Source organism: Herpailurus yagouaroundi, unplaced genomic scaffold (assembly GCF_014898765.1).
Source record: "Herpailurus yagouaroundi ecotype Mexico unplaced genomic scaffold, PumYag 190, whole genome shotgun sequence".
Taxonomy (NCBI): domain Eukaryota; kingdom Metazoa; phylum Chordata; class Mammalia; order Carnivora; family Felidae; genus Herpailurus; species Herpailurus yagouaroundi.
The window spans coordinates 17559273-17577856 of NW_024412421.1; the positions used below are offsets into that span (position 1 = coordinate 17559273).

An 18584-nucleotide genomic window follows, 5' to 3' on the forward strand; every position below is an offset into this window, starting at 1 on the left:
TGAAGCTTTGGCTCAGGTCATGATCTCACAGTTTGTGTGTTCAAGCCCTGCATCAGGCTCTGTGTTGACAGCGTGGAGCCTGCTTCGGATTCTTTGTCTCCCTTTCTCTCTGCCCCTCTCCCACTCATACTCTGTCTTTTTCTCTCTCAAAAATAAATAAACATTAACAAAAAACAAAGACCACTTGAAGTTTTGGGTGCTTGTAGGCAGGTTAAGGACCTTTGCAGGTTGAAAGGGTCATATGATTATCCTGGTGTCACAGTAAATTTTTATGCACAGGCCTCACAGGAATGACATACTATAGACCTAAGAGGCCTTAAAAGTATGACCAAATTCTAACTTTCCTTAGCCAATGCCAAAAACATGAGACTTTTCAGATGCCTTCTGATAGGCGTGACTGGCCAAGGCCCTCAAGTCTGTGCTTCTCCCTTTGTAGCACTCCTTGCCATCGTGGTGAATAAATTGCTGGGTCGGTTGTTTATTTGATGGTCTTTCTCCTCTGCTGGATGGTGAATTCTGTAAGGGCAAGGATCTGAGCCTAGTGTAATGATTGACATAACACTGGGTAAACTATAGCTTGAGGAACACTCATCAAATGAATAAATATATTGACCAACTAACCAGTAGCCAAAGTACTACATTCTTCAAGTGTGATTAAGCAGGTATTTTTATTCACATGGTCCTGTCTACTTCCAGTTACCATAGACACAAAACTTTAGTTTTCCCTCTCTTTTTCCTTTCTTCTCTTGGGGTATAGACATGGATAACTCCATACTTGCAGGGATATTTAGAGGCTACCACATATTTGAGGCTGCCCCCATTTTCTGCTACCACCACTCCCATGGATTAATTCTTGGAAAACCAAGATCAGTGTGTCAGTGTTTGCCAAATACCCATCTTTTATCTTCCTTCTCTACAAGTTACTTCAAAGCTTGAAGAAAATCTGGTGTGTTTGTTACTTCCACATTGGCTTTTGGTTTTTCAAAATGAAGGTGTCTGGGAGCATATATCAATTAAAGACATTACTCAAGGCGCTCTATAATGTTATCTACATCTTTTAATTTGTTCTCATTCCTAGCCACTTTCCACCATGCCCTGAGTGCCCCAGCCCACCACAGCATAGGGATGCATATAGAGAAATGGTAACTAGGTATCAGGTCGTGAGGAAGGTACTGAGAATACATGGAGAACCAGACAGACATGGTCTCAGCCCTCATGAATTTACACTTGTTAAAAGACAGACTGAGGCATATTAGAAATTTCAAGAGTTTATTTGAGCAAAAACCATTTCAAATCAGGCAGCCTCAAACTAGAAGAGTTTAGGAGCCCTGTGCTGACAGGAGTCAGGGCAAAGACTTATACAGAGAAAGTACAGAAGCAAAGAAAGGAAATTATGTCAGTGGCCACACCGTAAAGCCTAGTTGGCTGTTTGTGATTGGTTGTCCTTAGCATTTCAATTTTGTAAGTTTGAGGCATTTACAGGCTTAAATTTTGGTTTGCTTACTTAGTCCTCCATGGATTAGGGACTCGTCAGTTTCATGGCCTCATCGTTTAATTAATTTAACACACTGGATTGGGGAACGTAGGCATTAAGCAAGTATGCTGAGAATAATGCAAGTTAACAAAGAGGATTTAAGAAGTGTGATGAGAGCATAAATCTAAGAATTTAACTGAGTCTCGTGTGTCAGGACAGGCCAACTTGAGAACGTGACATTTAAGAGGAGAATTGAAGGAATGGGTAGGATTTAATCAGGGACCAGAACTGGGCTGGGGACTCTGTTACAGGCAGAAGAAAGAGTGGTTAAGAAGACCCAGTTTTGAGAAAGAATATGCTGTGTTCAAGAAAATGAAAGAAGCCAGAACACTGACAGGAGAGGGAGAGTTCTTCTACTACAACATACATCTAATTTGGTGTCCCTCTATCTTCCTCACTCTTGCATTCCCTTCATCTTGAATGTTATCCCCCTTCTCAACCTTGTGCATACTTGGTTCAATATCAATGTTCTAAAAGTTTGCCGAATATCTCCCCTGATGGAATCACTTCTTCCCTGACAACTCTGTATTCAAACTTCTTCCATGGTGCTCATTTATTCACGATTCTGCCATGTCACTATATCCTCCTCTACCTGGTGGTGGCCTCTATACACCTTATTCCCGGGACTTACACTGTGGCCAGTGCAGAGAGAAACTCAGTGCCTTTCCCAAAATGAATTATATTGTTTGATTCAGCCACATTCAGCGGAGAGAATACGCCCCCCCCCTCAGAAAGCATCTAGTTCATGGTTCCACCTAATACTGAAACACTTTCTTCAGCATTTCTAACTGACAACAGGCTTTCTAGCTAATTATTGCTTCAAGAAAGCCCACAGAGGGCAATGAATATAAGCTTCTGAGTTTGAAAATATCTATAAAAGAACAGATTGGGAGAAAGGTTTAATTTGGGTAAGAAGATTAATACTCTGAGCTTAAAAATCATTAAGGAGATGTGAGGGAGGAGTGAACTTTGAATAAACAAAGCCATATCTAATGAAACATTTCTGTGATATTAAAGGCAACTTAGGAGCCAAGGGACTAACACTGGGTTTATAAACATCATAGAGTCATGGATATTGTGAGCAGGAAAACCTGTCACAGTAAGATGTGGCCACGAAAATCAGATCAGCACCAGAAGGTCTGAGAATATTCTAAGTGTTTCTGAGTGGAGGACTCAGGATCATTGAACTCCCTGCTTGGTCCTCAGACCCAGCTTGTACCTCTTCAGCTGTCCTGGTCTCTGAGGCCCTGTGTTCTTCTTTCAGTAGGTAGCCCACCCCCACAGTCTCTTCCACACTTGTTTTTCTTTGGGCTTATAGTCCCTAGCATGTGACAAGTGCACATGTGTGCATGTGTGGCATCATTAGGATAACAATAAAAGCAACAACAGCAACAACAATAATGATGTTGTAATATACGAAAACTCTCTTCACCTCTGTGAGCTGCCCTTTTTCCCTTTCTGAAATGCAGATCATAACATTCATTCTTAAGTCTGAGGGCGTCATCAGGAAGGGGCTTAAACTGTAGTGAGTACACATAAAGTTACTGGAAGTAAAAGCATCATGTCATGATAGGAAAGCATCCGTTTTTACATAGATCAATTTGGCAGACTTCCCTTCATGTATATTCATTCATATATTCAATCATGTGTTCCTTCATCAGCAAATGTTTATTCCATGACTTAGAAAATCTGTCAATAATATACCATATTTGCTACTTACCACTAAACATACTATCTAGAGTTGGCAAGATGAGAAACTGATTGCAAGTCAAAGCATAGTCTTTTGATTTAGAGCTTGTATTTGAAATTGCAGTTTATTTGCTATTTCATATGACCTTGCATGAAGGAATTTTCTTTTTCCATTTGGCTGTCCTGGGGCATCTTGTCGTATCTCAGTGTCTTCAACTCAGAAATGCAGCTGTCTATTTTTTTTTTTTTTTTAACGTTGCCTCCTGGAGCCACCCAGTGGGAATTTTAACTTTGACAAATAGTTTATATTTTATCTTAGACCATCCCAAGTATACCTTCTAAATTGTTGGTATTACATCCACAAATATTTGTGGAATATGGTAAGAAACAATCAGAAATGTGGTTTTATTTATATGGACACCATACTAGACCTTAAGCGTGTAATCCTAAACAAGGAAGGCCCAGCACATGCCCTCCTCGGGCTTAAACTCTGTAAGGGAAAACAGACGTTGTGCAAAAAAACACAGTAAAATCTGATGAGTGTTAAAGTAGGGAAAGAATAGAGGAACATGTAGACAAATGGCAGAGACCTAACTCAGTGTAGGGGTCCATGACATTTAATAAATATTTATGAGTGTGTAATCTTAAGTAATTCAAAGGCACAAGTAGGGTTAGGCTAGGAGGTAGTAGGGACAGAGAACCATGCTCTAGTTAGCACAACAAGTTGGTATTTTAAGTCTGGCAATGAAAGGATAGCAGTGAATACAGGATACTAGGGTTCAAATCCTACCTCTGTAACTTACTATGTGACTCTGGGTAGGTTACACAACCTTACTGTGCCTCAATTTCCTTATTGTAAAGTGTAAAAATGCAATGCTCAATCTTGTGGCGTTGTTTTGATACTCAAATTGATATATAAAAAGCTCTTAAAAGACTGCAAGGCTCATAGTGAGAGCTACATAAGTGTTAACGATTATGATCATGATTATTCTACTGTTACAAACTCTGCAATTTCAAAAGAGGCAAATAAGCACCCGGAACCTCATGCCCTGGATCCACAAAATGGGGATATTAATATCTTCACTGCAGGGGGCATTATTAACTGAAATGCTAAATGCAGAGCATATGTATCTGCTAGACATCCTGTAGATGTTTAGCAGATGCCCTTTGGTTTCATAGTAACAGCCCAAACTTCGTGGAATGCCTTGGCCTTGACCTTGGCCCTGGCTGCTGTTGACAGGCTGTCTTCCTGTGTATATCCTTATAGGTCTTCCTCCTCCAGGTTTTCTTAAAGCAATGAAGCTCATGCAGAGGACAGGTCAGGTGTCCCTCACCCAGACATAAAGATGGACCACCCATGCTTGGCAAGGACCATGTTAGTGAGCCCAACACTACCTGATGACCGCATGCTTCCTTTGTAAGTTGTTTAATGATGGTGCTTCAGACATCCTGGACCCTTGACAATTTTCCGTGTCTTGCTCTGAGTGTCACACTCAGTGGGGGAAAGGTCAGCAACAAAGAGGAGGTGGACACAATGAGGAAACTCTTGTGCCAACACCTGTCAAAGAGAGATGCAATGACCTTTCAATGGCTCCCCTTGGGCTCTCCTTGATGCAAATCTGGGAGGCATAAGACGGGGCTGCTCTCTGTAAAAAGAATCCATCACCCAGCCATTTCCCCAGGTCCCATTAAAATGCTGACACCATTAATCTGCACTACTTTACTCCTCATTATGCAGAAATGTGCTCCTGATCAAAAGTCCCCTTGTGTAGCAGCCTGATTCATCACCAATAGCTATGGGCCACACACCAGAAATTCATAATCGGTTGACATTATCCACCCAAATCATTCCCAGGATTTGAAAGCCTAAAATGATGTCTGTCATTGGGAAGAGGCAACCACACAGGATGCAATCTGTAAACATCTGCAGATAGCACTGGTGGCTAATACAATGGATTCCCTTTTGAACATGGTTAAATTAAGGAATGAGCGATCTCCCTTGTACATGTTTGGGTCATCTGTTTTCTGAGAACTCACCCACATTCCCATGTGGGAACTAAACAGTTTGGAGACTAAAGGGGTACCTAGGATAGGGAGATGCAGACTCCGTGATACAAAAGTCCTAGCTTGGGGACACAAAGCCAGAGACATTTCTACTATGAGCTTACATACTTCTGAGTGCAGTGCCCTTTCCCCAACACCCACATTTGACGGTTGCCACTGAGTCTTTTGTGAGCTTGTTTCAGTCACTTGCATTCTGCCCTAGCTTCTCCATTCTGTCTTTCAGTGCCTCACACAGGAGTGACTTGGATTAAATAATGAACTGTGAGTTGTAAATGTGTTCTGACTCTGAGTCTGTTCTCTGGGTGATAACCTCTCAGTTGACTAGAACATTGTTTTGTAAGAAATGGAGCCCTAAATCAAGCTTGTTAATAAAACTAATAGCTACCTAATTCCCTGAGAGATGATCAGGTACCAGAGACTGTGGCATGTGCTTTGCAAGCATCATAGCAATTATTTTTACAAACTGCCACAACTTCGTAGGATTGTTACGGGAATTTAAAAATTAATACACATAAAATACTTAAAGCATGGTAAGTACTCAGGAAATGATATTCATTAGTATTATGGATCCCTACTAAACATTCCACAAACAGGGCTGCTTTATCTCCATTTGAACATCTTCTGACAAGAAAATTGCTTCTGAACACTCTATCTCAATTCTAGACCCTTCTGGCCATTGGGTTGAACTGTCGTGACTTGGGCTAGACAGAATCTGCATCTTCCCAGGTCCCATCTACTGTTTCTATATTTGCCTCCTACCTAAATAGAAGAAGTCCAGTTCTTTCCATTAAGAAAATATCCCTAGAATAATTTAAAAAGTAATCCTAATCTTGTTAAGTCTTAGATTAGCTAGGCCTAAAAAAAAGTCATTTCTTTCCACTGGCCCTTCTATGACTCGAGCTTCACTTCTTAACATTTAAAACCAACCATCCTCCACCTCGTGGTGCTTCATGTTGAAGAACAGTGGTCAATAAGCCAAATGACTTCTCTACTTAAGCAAGAGAGGAAATAGGTACTAAACAGGCACCCAGGGACTTTCCTCAAGGATTAAACAGATGCTATCATTTTGCCATATTCACTTCAACTTTTTTTCAAGGAAGAAATAATACAGTATGGCTAAAACCTCACTACACATTCCTCCACCTGTCTCTCCCTCCCTGGAGGTGACCAAGTTGAAAGTTGATTTGTAACTTTTTCTATGTGGATACAATTGGATGTTTCCACAAATAATATGTAGTGTTGTGAAAATTTTAAATTTAAATAAATGCTTCCATGCTGTGCCTATCATTTGATACCTTACTGTTTGTACTCCAGTTATACACATTTTTTAAATATTTGGGTTTTTTTTTAAGTTTATGTATTTATTTTGAGGGAGAGAGAGAGGAAGAGAGCAGGGGAGGGGCAGGGAGACAGGGAGAGACAGAATCCCAGGCAGGCTCTGTGCTCATATAGTACCAAGCCCAACATGGAGCTCAATCTCACAAACTGTGAGATCATGACCTGAGCCAAGATCAAGAGTCAGACACTTAACCAAGGTGGAGGCTCCTTACCAGTGGTATAGAATGTAGGCAACGCTTCCATATTACAATTTTTCATTTTAATTCTTTCTTGCTGTTGTATAGTGATCTACTGTGTGAGTTAGCCACAGTTTATTCAATCCCATTATATAGGACAATTACCTGTAGGTTAATTAGGTTGATTTCATTTTTTTAAAAAATACACACACACATATATGTATATATACATGTATCTAAATATATACATAGATATGCACATATATACATACACAATCTCCTCTTATATATATATATACCCATGTGTGTGTGTGTGTGTGTGTGTGTGTGTGTGTGTGTAAGCACAGAGACCCAGAGAGTATGTGTATACTCTCCCCTTGTATATGTGCCTGGGTGTGTGTGTATGAATTTCATATAAATTACCAGTGGCATAGAATAGGCTGTCATAGAACATGCACACCTAACAGCATTATTGGATATTGAAAACTTGTTCCCCCAAATTGCTATGCCAATTTATTAACACCATTAATATATGGAATCATATACTTGATCTCAAAAACATAAAATTAGGAGAGATTATATAGGTCACATTTCCTACTCACCAATCTAATAAAATTAGAAATAATCACAGTAAAAGGCAAAAGCCAAAATCACTTGAAAATTGAAAAAAGTACAGGATAATTGAATTATGAACCTTGGAAGCAAGTGATGAGGTAAATTGTTGCATACGAAAACCTACAGAAGGTAACACAAAACTGTACTCAGTGGGAAATATAGAGCCACATATTAAATTCATAAATTTTAAAATGCATTCTTTTCAGAACCAAAGAATAAGAACAAATTAAGAAATGTGGTACTCAGTAAACCAGAAAGTAAGAAACAAAAGGAAGGAAGAATTAATAAAGTCTATAGTTAATAAAATTTTAGAAGTAGCAATGACAAGGAAACCCAAAATCTGTGTCCTTAAAAGACCAATGAAACATATCAGGAGTTTTGTTAGAGAGAGAGAGAGAGAGAGAGAGAGAAGAAATAGGCAAGATTATAAAAAAGAAGATACGACTGCAAACAGATTAAAATAATGAAAAGGAATCATACCTATAATTTTATGGAATCAGTTGGAAAACTTACTGGAAATTCATGATTTCTTAGAAAAATATACATTGACTCAGGAAGGGAAAAATAGAATACTATATTACTCTAATATTAAATAATTAAAATTTATCACTGAAAAAGGCAACAAGACAGACTAGTTCAATGTTGACTTTTATCCATCATGTTTAAAGTCGCCAACTCAAATGTTATAGAAGCTAGTTCTGACCATAGAAAAAAAATGAGAAATTGGCCAGTTTTACATGCAGCCAGAAAAACACTAAAATCTGATGAAGGTAGTATAAAAAATACCAATCACTTTCACTTAGGAATATATAAACACAAATATTATATAAAATGTCAACAAATTGAAACAGTGATACACCAAAGAGTAACCCCTGTGAGAAGCAGCAAAGGTGCAAAGTCTCATTTCAACTCCTAGGGAAAGGATGGATTATTTCAAAATGGCACTGGCAAAACTGTCCATCTGGAAGAAAAACATCCAAGACCATATACAAAAATATATACTTAAAGTCTTAACAGTAAAAATAAAATCCTCTATAAAAACCAATAAACAGGGGCGCCCGGGTGGCGCAGTCGGTTAAGCGTCCGACTTCAGCCAGGTCACGATCTCGCGGTCCGTGAGTTCGAGCCCCGCGTCAGGCTCTGGGCTGATGGCTCGGAGCCTGGAGCCTGTTTCCGATTCTGTGTCTCCCTCTCTCTCTGCCCCTCCTCCGTTCATGCTCTGTTTCTCTCTGTCCCCCAAAAATAAATAAACGTTGAAAAAAAAAATTTAAAAAAAAAATAAAAACCAATAAACATACATACAAAATATGCACTTCTTGACGAAATCTGGGAACCCAAATGTCTTTGCATTACATGACACAATTGCATACAACACATATAATATTAATTATTATAGTATTTAAAGTAACCATACATATTGACAAAGAAAAGAAACTGTAAAGGAAAAATCTGTGAGGATATGAATAATAACACACGAGAAAAATTAGAATGGCTCACAAACATTTAAACATGTCCAAAGTCAGAATCAGAGGCATACAAATTAAAGTAAGAGTCAAATAATAATTTATACCCACAAAAGGTAACTTTTTAAATTTAAAAACAGCCATTGTTGTCAGGGATATAGGAAAATGGGTACTCCCATAGATTAATCATAGAAATCAGAATTTTTAACTTCTATTATGAACAACCTGACAACATTTGTTAAACCTAGAAATACACCTAACCCACAACCCAGCAATACCAATCTTGGGACTCTGTTCCATAGAAATAGAGCTCCAGTGTGGGAGGCTATTTGGGTACTGTTTTGAATATTATATCTGTATTTTTGGAATCAAAATGAATCAATTAATATATTTGAAATAAAAGTGAATAGATGGACACACATATATAAATGCATACACACATATTAAAATTATATAATTATCTCCAGAAAGGCAATCATATAGTACATATTTTTCTGCAGTGTGCTTTTCTAGTTCAACAGTACCTCATGGATATCCTGTCAAGTCAAAAGTTATGCCTCTAACTAATTCTGTTAGTTATGCAGATTATTTTTTGATGTGGTAAGATAATTTAGTCAAACATTCCTACAGACTTGGGTGGCTTCACTGGTAAACATTTAAAGAAGAATGAATGTTAATCTGCATCAACTCTTCAAAAAAAATGGAAAAGGAGTGAATGCTTCCCAAAAAATTCTGAGTCCAGTATTACCCTGATACCAAAATCAGGCAAAGACTTCATAAAAAATTATAAACCAATATCTCTGGTGAACATAGGTGAAAAACTCCTCAACAAAACACTAGCAGACCAAACCTACCAACATATATAAAGAATTATACACCATGACCAAGTGGAATTTATCCCCAAGTTTGATTTAACATTTGAACACAAATTAATGCAATACACTATATTAATGGAATAAAGGATAAAAAATATGATCATCACAACAGATGCAGAGAAAGCACTTAAAATCTTACATGCTTTAATGATGAAAACCCTGAACAAACTAGGAACAGGAGATAATTTCCTCAACCTTATCAGGCTAAATATTTACAAAAGAACACACAGCTAACATTTATACTTCATGGTGAAAGACAGGATGCTTTGTCTCCTAAGACCAAAAAGAAGGCAAGGATGACTCCTCTCATCACTTCTGTTCAACATTTCTAGTTCTAGTCAGAGTTCTAGATAGGGTATTTACATAAGAAAAAGAAATAAAAAGCATCAGGATTGGGTAGGAAGAAGTAAAAGTACTTATTTTTGAAGGTATCATGACCTTGTACATAGAAAATCCTGAGGAATTCACTTTAGGTAAAAACCTGTTAGAACTAATAAGAGTTTAGCAAGGTTACAGGACACAAGAGCAATATACAAAAGATCAATTATATATATATATATATATATATATATATATATATATACACACACACACACACACACACACACATACACACATATATATATATAAATTATTTCCATATATATAAATAAATGTTTATTTTTGAGAGAGAGCATGAGTGGGGGAGGGGCAGAGTGAGGAAGACAGAGGATCTGAAGCAGGCTCTGCACTAATAGCAGCCTGGTGTGGGGCTTGAATTTATGAGATCATCACCTGAGCTGAAGTCAGACACTTAACCTACTGAGCCACCCAGGCACCAAGATCAATTATATTTCTATACACTAGGAATGAAATATCTAAAAATGAAGTTAAGATAACAATTCCAATTATAGCATTATAAGGAATAAAATAGGAACAAATTTAACCAGAAAAAAGTACAAAGCTTATACTCTGAAAATTACAAACATTATGGATAGAAATAGAAAAACATACCAAAATAAACGGAGAGTTATCCCATGATTATGAATTGGAAACCCTTAGTATTGTTAAGATGGCAGTACTCTCCAAATTGATCTATAAATTCAACAAAGTATCCAAATTTTAGCTGGCTTTTATTGGTGTTGGTGTTGCAGAAATTGTCAAGGTAATCTCAAAATGTATACAGAATGCAAGGGACACAAATTAACCAAAACAATCTTGAGATGGGGAGAATGCAAGGGACACAAATTAACCAAAACAATCTTGAGATGGGGGGAGAATCAAGTTGGAGGACTCAACACTTGTCCAATTTCAATACTTACTACAAAGGAACAGAAACCAAGACAGTATGGTATTGGTAGTAAAATAGCCATCTGTGGTATAGAATTGAGAATCCATACCTAAACCCTTACATTTACAATCCATTGATTTTTGGCAAGGTTGTCAAGACAATAAGGGGGGAAGGAAGAGTCTTTTCTATAAATAGTGCTGGGACAACTGGATAGCCACAGACCAGGGAATGAAGTTGGGCCACTTCCTTACACCATACAAGACAACCACAGTGGATCATGGACCTAGTCTTAGAAGCTAAGTTATAAAATTCTCACAAGAAAATGTAGGAGTAAAAATTCATGACCTCAGGCTAAGCCATGGTCTTTGTGATATAGGACCAAAAGCAAAGCAATAAAAGAACAACTATATAGATTGGACTTCATCAAAATTTAAAAACTTTTGTGTATCAGGGGCGCCTGGGTAGCTCAGTTGGTTAAGCGTCTGACTACGGCTCAAGTCATGATCTCCTGGTTTTTGAGTTTGAGCCCCACCTCAGGCTCTGTGCTGACAGCTCAGAGACTGGAGCCTTCTTCCGGATTTTGTGCCTCCCTCTGTCTGCCCCACCCTGCCCACACTCTGTGTGTCTCTCAAAAATAAATATTAAAAGAAAAAAAATTTTTTTAATAATAAAATTTAAAAAATTAAAAAAATCTTTTGTGTATCAAAGGATACTATCAAGAAAGTAAAATGACAAATGCAGAATGTGAGAAATATTTGCAAATCATATATTTGATAAAGGACTTGTAGCCGGAATATTTAAATAACTCTTACAATTCAACAATAAAAAGATAACCCAAAGAAAAAAATGTGCCAAGTGTCTGAAGATATAGGTCTCCAGAGGAGATGCAGAAATGATCAATAATCACATGAAAAGGTATGCAATATTGTTAGTCACTAGGGAAATGCAAATCAAAACCACAATGAGATTCTGCTTCCTACCCAGTAGAATGATTATCATAGAAAAGCTCATAAGAAGTGTTGGCACAAAGGGGCGCCTGGGTGGCGCAGTCGGTTAAGCGTCCGACTTCAGCCAGGTCACGATCTCGCGGTTCGTGAGTTCGAGCCCCGCGTCGGGCTCTGGGCTGATGGCTCAGAGCCTGGAGCCTGTTTCCGATTCTGTGATTCTGTGTCTCCCTCTCTCTGCCCCTCCCCCGTTCATGCTCTCTCTGTGTCGCAAAAATAAATAAAACGTTGAAAAAAAAATTAAAAAAAAAAAAAGAAGTGTTGGCACAAAGGTGGAGAAATTGGAACTCTTATCCAATGCTGGTGGAGGGTGAAGTGATGCAGCTGCTTTAGAAAACAGTTTTGCCATATCCCTTACACCGGTAAACGTAGAGTTGTCCTATGACCCAACAAATTCATCCCTAGATGTACACGTAGGTGAATACATGTACCCAGACAAAAATTTGCACACAAATGTTCATAATAACATATTCACAAAGCCAATAAGTGGAAACAATCAAAGGTTCAAACACGAATGAATAAATAAAATGTGATCAACTCATTTGATAAAAAAGCAGTAACAAGGAAGTTCTGATGCGTGCTACAGTCTGGATGAACATAAAAACATTATGCTAAGAGTAAACTCAGATAGCCCACTCATTGTATGGTTCCGTTTATACAAAATGTCCACAATGGTGAACCCACGGAGACAGAAAATAGATGAATGGTTGTCGTAGGCTTGGAGAGATAATGGGGAGAGACAGCTAATGGCCATGGGGTTTCTTTAGGAAGGTGATAACTATGTTCTAAAATTAGACTGTACTAATGGTGCGCAGTTCTGTACTAAAACTTATTGAATTGTGCACTTTAAATGGGTGAACTACATAGTATGTAAATTATGTCTAAATAAAGCCTTAAAAAATGAAAGAATGGATCGAGAGTCCAGAGATGAATCAGACTGGCCTACATTTGGGGCCTTGTATTATGAAATGTCTCTTATCACCTGGGAGACTCCAGGTTCTTTACCTATTCCAATGTCTATTTTAAAATGAAATAAAGTATTAAGCTTTTTATTCTTCCATGGAAATTTATATTACATGAAATTTGCCATTCTGTTCCAGAATGTAAAGAAATATCTCATTGTAAATGGTATGCCTATCCCAAATGGATAGCTAGAAGCATCTGAAAAGCATGTTGTGAAATTTTGGAGACAATGAAGTTAATGAAAAGACATATTTATAACATCAACAACTTTAATGCCAAGCTGGGCAAATTAATTATAAAGTGATTTGAAGGGGTTGGACCAATGAAAGAATCTTAAAACCATCAATATAATATATGCTATAAAACCATAAATATAATTTTCATCTCTTAGTTTCTTCACATATCAAAACTGCAAGTTTTTATTCTGGAATGTGCTAGTTGCAAAGATGAATGTCAACTCATAGTATTTTTTTCATTAGCACTCATTTGGGAACAAATTATTGACTCAAACTTAACATATATAGACGTTTCTAGAAGTATTCTAGGAAAGTTAACTAATAATTAAGTATGACTAATACCGGGAAAAAAAGGCATGTATCAGGGCTGGTTCACAAGTAAGATCTTTCTGGAGTTCATGATGGTCTGCATGTGTAGTCATCTAGAGTCTTCGCAGCCTCCACAAAACTTGTGGTTACCCTCCTTTAGCCTCTTTAAATGGGCACAATAGGCCACCCAAAATCTTGTAAAAGGCTGCTAGAATTTCTTGCTTTTGAAGAGTTTTCTCACCATCCTCTGTCAGTGTGTCCTGATCCTCGTCTTCAGCTTTACTAAGTTAGAAGCTCCATTCCAGGTCCATGTCTTGGTTTTTTAACATTTTGAGGGGAGACTCAGAACCCCATGCATTTCTGCTGTTACAGAGTATGAGAGTTTCCAAACGGTCAATGAGCATTATCTATACCCCGGAACCTCCACCCTTCTCACTGAAGTGGAGGTGATAAAAGTAATTATTATGAAGCACACAATATAAATCAAGTTTGACACAGGTGCTTTATACCTTTCAATCTTCATGGCCATTGTCTGCCATTGGATTTCAATGGGAAATGCGTTAAGTGTTTCAGGAACTTTAATACAGTTAAGCAACTACTTAACAGGGTCAGAATCTGAGTATTTAGTCCAGCGCCAGTGTTTCCCTCAGCTTGGCCTAAGAACAGGTGTTAAGGTCACCTGGTTGTTTGTTAAGCACACTGATTCTCTGGGCCCAGCCCAACCCCCTGAATCAGACTGGGTGGATAGGAGGGATGGGTGGACATGTTAATACTTCACAATTTCCATTGGAGACTGTGATACACGCAAATGTGAAAAGGGACTACATTCTTCCTTGAGCGTTTAGTGCAACATTTCAGCAATTTCCTATGAAGACTCAGTCCCCTCATGGCTGAAGTACACATGAGCACCATCATTTCTACAGTGTATAGAAAAGGATTTTCTTCTCTTTACGATCCCCATTTGTTATACTGTTCATGATTCAGTATGTACCAGAAAATCCAAAAGGAAAAAAAAACACACACACACAACAAATTATTCATTGTGTCTGTGGCACCCCTTGACTAAAAAGATAAGCTCATGAACCTGGTTTTTACTGTCATTATTCAAACATATGTAGAGGACCCCCACCACACAATTCTCACGGCTCAGCTGCAGGCTTGTTCCAGAGCTACTAAACCCTCTTGCTTATGACTTAAAGTTGAGTTTCCAAACACAGTCAGTCTGCTCCTATTTCAGACACAAGATCACAGGCATGGAGAGATGTTAATAGACTTCATACTCTTGAGAACATGGCCCTCACAATGGCAGGGGGAAGGGTTTTTATTGGATGCTTGGTAGAAAAGTTTTGTTTAGGATTTAGACAACTGGTTCTATGCATTGTCCACAAATTTAAATAGAAATCCTCTCCAACACCCAACACAATGCCTCATTAATGGCAAATTGCATCACAAAGTTGGACCAGATGAATGTGTCAAGGTACTAACCGAGGGTGAATATCAGAACCTGAAGAGACCTTTCATGGGGCTGCTTTGGATGTGTGCATCTCTTTGCACAATTAAGAAAACATGATCATTGGGGCGCTTGGGTGGCTCAGTAGATTAGGTGTCTCACTTCAGCTCACGTCATGATCTCGCCGTTCCCGAGTTTGAGCCTTGCATTGGGCTTTGTGCTGACAGCTTCCAGCCTGGAGTTTGTTTCAGATTCTGTCTCTCTTTCTCTGCCCCTCCCCCACTCACGCGAGCTCACTCTCTCTCAAAATTAACATTAAAAAAATGAAAGAAAAATAAAAGAAAAGAAAAAAACCCATGATCCCTGGTCAAGACTCAGATCCTTTCCCCAGAGGATCAGGTCCCTCCATCTCCATCTGTTTCTCCAGAGTGTGGGGCACTTGGTTTAGAGTAGATTGTGCCATCTATGTGCCAGGCTCTGTGAGTCTCTGACTTCTATAGATTTCTCTGTTGTATTTTGTTTGCCCAAACCACTGTGACTTCAGACAGTGTTATTGTCCCACTCCTTCTTTATGTAATACCGATACCTGCCCTCTGCCTGACAAAGACAAATAAAAGGCACACTTATTGAGAGAATAAAATGAACAAGAAAGAGAAGATGATACTCCGAAGATGCTACTCATTACCAGACACAAGAAAAGGAGAGGAAGGTGCAGAAGATAATTTCAAAAACACAATCCCACTGAGCTGGCAGCGCCGAGGCCTTAGAATACCCCCTTTTAGGGTAAAGTTTCATTCGTGCTGACATGACAGCCATTTTCCCAGCAAAGGAAGTTTAACACATTATATAAATACCCCAACACACATACGCAGTGGTAGTAATAATTAGTTTTCTCCCCTTTCATCTCCATTGTGCCTGCCCACACATATTTCCTATTTCGAGCTTTGGTGTAACAAATGCATCTTTCAAACTGGAAGCCCACGCCTTGTTTGCACAAACACAGGTCTCTTTATCGCCCGGTGCAGTCTCTCCAGCTCGCAGAACTGAACAATGAGGCATTTTCTTTCCTCCCCGGCCCCGGGGCTCTGACAGAATTCGTTTAATTTCCTTGTAAAATGTAATCTGCAGATAATAATAGGTCACTCACAGCAATATCACTCCACTCGCCCCAATCGCCCATCGCTGTGCTAATTGTGGGATAATGGAAGAGACAGCTAAGGCACGAGAATGGAATGGGACTTGGGCATTCTGTTTTTGTGATGCTGTGAAGGACGATGGGAGAGAAAGTGGGAGGGAATGCCATAGACACTGCCCCCCTCTCAACTGACACATGAGAGAAACAAAGGTAAGGCTCCTCGTGTGCAGGACAGCCTTGATGTGCTTGATGTCACCTGCAAAGCCCACAGGATTTTGGTGTTTTACTGGGCACAGGTGTTCTACTGGGCACAGGCTCTCCCATACCTGATGGAGAAGCTTCCTGGGAAGAAGCAGAGTAGCCACGTGATTGCTGGGCAGGTGACGATCACCCATTTAGTAGTTAATCTTGCTTTAACATATTTCTAATATGTTGGTCACAAACCTCTAAGCCCAAAAGAGAGGCACAGCCTGTTTCTGTGTAGTGCGGCTTTCCTCAGGGTGACAGCCTTCATCCGCCCGCCGGGTGCTGCGTTCTCTTGTTTCTGAGTTGGCCAAATCTGGAACTAGCATGAAAGGTGGGTCCCAGGAGGACTATGCTCAACCCACTCACTTAACTGGTATCATAACACGGTTTCTTATTACACAGACAACACACAGTCGTTGTAAATTATTCGGAAAGAGGGAAGACAGCAGAAACAGGGCCCCTTCCAGAGAAGCCCTGGGTGCAGGCCGTGAGGGTGAAGCAAGCCGTTCTGTGTCAGGAGAGACAGCAGCAAAGGTGGGGCTTGTGCTTACGGTGAGGTTCGGAAAGCCATACCTGAAAAGAGCCTGCGTCTCTCCCTCTCAGCTGTCGATGTCACCCACGGGCTCCGTCTCACCCTCGCTTTCTGCCTACTGGGTGAGGCAGAGGGGTGCTGCTCGGCAGGGCCCCGGGTGCCTCTCCTGCCAAAAAAGCAGAGGCTGCTGGGTCAGCTCAGCAGGCCGGCTCCAGGGCGTCGGGCCAGATGGTCAGGCTCTGAAAGAGGGAAGGAGCGGCCCATTCCCCGCACTCACTCTCCAGCCTGGTTTGGGTAGGGGCAGCTGGGAAGTATGCCCGCACCCTGGAGACAGAGGGGAAAGTCAGAACGAGACAGAGTGAGCCTGAGGAAAAAAGTCTAGAAAGTGAAGGGAGTGAAGAGGAAGGCACAGAGGAGGGAACAGGGGATGGGAGAGACAGGCACAGGGGACAGGGGCGAGCTGGGACCCAGGGGAAGAACATGGGGACAGGGGGATAGAGAGAGAGAGACAGAAACATACAGGCAAGAAGGACTGGATAGCAAGGGAGAAGCCTGAATACAATAGAAACCAACAGGAGCTCTGTGGGGCTCCCCAGGGCCTGAGGGGGCTGTGAAGCCGACTGACCTGTGCCGGGCGCTGGGGGCCGAGCGTGTGCCCAGCGTGCCCACGGCGGATGGATGTGTGTGAGGATGTGAGTGTGTGGTGGGGCAGTCAGAGCCCGAGGGGCCTTGACAGGCCTGGGTTTGAAAGCTTTCTCGGACTTTTCCAGTTCTCTCTGCCACATCTACCCCTAGATCCTTCCGGCACCTCTGTGAGTTTCAGAACTCTTCTTTTTGTTCTTCCTCTCTTCCTTGCAAAGAGTCAGTTCTTCCCCCATTCCAGTCATTCTGTGGACAACCTGGTGACTGGTTTGTAACTGCACACCCTGAGTTGTAGGAGGGGTCACTTGGAGGGGGAGTCTTGGGGTCTGAAAGTGGTGTGGGGAAGGGAGCTGGGCCCCACAGGTGTGAGAGCTGTCCGATGGAGGGGTGAGACCCGCTTCTTGCGGGGCACTGAGGGCTAAGCCACATGCTAGCTCAAAGGTCTGATGCAGGAAGGCAGGCACAAGGGTCATTCCTGAGCAGTCAGGCAGGTGACTACTCTCTGTCCAGGAGGCCGGCTGTGGGTGCATTAATGGAGTGTTGCAGGCACCCGGATGGATGGACACCCGCTCCAGGGCACAAAGACCAGGATGGAATTCTGAGGGCCAATATGGGCTGGGGGGGGGGGGGGGCGGGCGAAGAGAAAGCTCAGTCTGCAGGCAAGGAGAATGAATGGAAGTGGAGGAGATCCAAGGTAGAAAGTGGGGTTTCCCAGCAAATGCAGCTGGGCCTCTCTCTCCCAGGTCACAGCAGGTGACTTGATTCAAAGCCTCTCGAGGTGGAAGGAGGGAAGCAGCTAGAACCTTCTGCCTGTGAAAGTTGTTTCCAGTTCTGGACAAGGTGGATCCATTTGTGGGGAACGAGAAGAAGAGAGTCAGATGTGATGCCTGTCTTATAGGTATGCGCAGGTACACAGGACGGGCAAACACACACACACATCCCCCACCCACCCCCCAGAAAGGAATGTTAACTTTATATCCTTGCTGCTCAAAGTGCAGGCTCTCGTGCCCCATCAAGGACATACTGAATCAGAATCTGTGCTT

General features: G+C 40.7%; 2 long non-coding RNA genes across 4 annotated transcripts in view; one reads left to right on the forward strand and one right to left on the reverse strand.

The window, feature by feature from the left end:
• LOC121045397 (uncharacterized) overlaps nucleotides 1-18364 on the reverse strand; it is a 31342-nt gene extending 12978 nt beyond the window's left edge. Inside the window, exon 1 of the long non-coding RNA XR_005797733.1 lies at nucleotides 16941-18364. This is a non-coding gene — a long non-coding RNA (uncharacterized LOC121045397). The remainder of the gene's footprint in view (nucleotides 1-16940) is intronic.
• Nucleotides 1-18584, forward strand: part of LOC121045395 (uncharacterized) — a 467047-nt gene that overhangs the window by 391097 nt on the left and 57366 nt on the right. The gene's annotated exons all lie outside the window — the stretch shown is intronic.